This window comes from Mandrillus leucophaeus, unplaced genomic scaffold (genome assembly GCF_000951045.1).
Source record: "Mandrillus leucophaeus isolate KB7577 unplaced genomic scaffold, Mleu.le_1.0 Scaffold950, whole genome shotgun sequence".
Lineage (NCBI taxonomy): Eukaryota > Metazoa > Chordata > Mammalia > Primates > Cercopithecidae > Mandrillus > Mandrillus leucophaeus.
In genome coordinates, this window is record NW_012110364.1 from 542,236 (window position 1) to 543,138 (window position 903).

Sequence of the window (903 nt, forward strand, 5' to 3'; positions counted from 1 at the left end):
AAAAAAAGCGACCAGCACTCCAAAAATGTTTTCCATTCTGGAAAGAGGCAACTTCAGTGTTTTTCACTAAGCAAATTGCAGTTGTCTTTCCTAATTTTAGGAATCTAAACTCCACTTTCTTGTTTCTTAAGATCGCTTTCTATAAATTGCGCTTCCATGAGAGCTGCGTTAAGAACAGGCCACAAGCAAAGTGATGAGGTTGACTGGACTGCATCCTCCCCTGTCCACTTTTAGTACCTTTCAAGGAACCCTGTCCCAAAGACGAGACACACAGTGCCCTCATCAGTTCCTGTCACACCCCTCCCACCCCTTCTCTTGCTCATCCACCCCAATATGTCTTCTCAGACTTGCCAGGTTATCAAACTTTTGGGTATCTGGACCCCCATAACACTTACAATTTGGTGAGGACACCAAAGAACTTTTATTTATGTGGGTCATATCTATTGATATTTACCATTTAGAAATTAAAATAGAAAAAAAGTAAATTCATTTAAAATAAAACATGCATTACAAGTTTACATAACTCTGCTTTCCAAAACAAACACAAAAAATTAGTAAGAAGAGTGGCATTGTTTTTTTGCACTTCTATAAATCTCCCTAATGGCTGGTTTAATAGAAGACAGCTGGATTCTCATATCTGCTTCTGCATCCAATCTGTTGCAATATGTTGTTTTGGTTGAAGTATATGAAGAAAATCGAGACTCATGCAATGTATAAATTTGCAAAGGGAGAACCTCATGTACTTTCCTGAAATAGTCTTAGTGACACCCCCACTAACCCCCCCCACCACCAGAAAAACTTGCAGAAATGTAGATCCAGGTGTCTTTCTTAATGCCTTCAAAACCTAAGTATTTTGGTTTTTATTAGAAGTGCTCTAATAAGTATTCAATATTCACCAGTGAA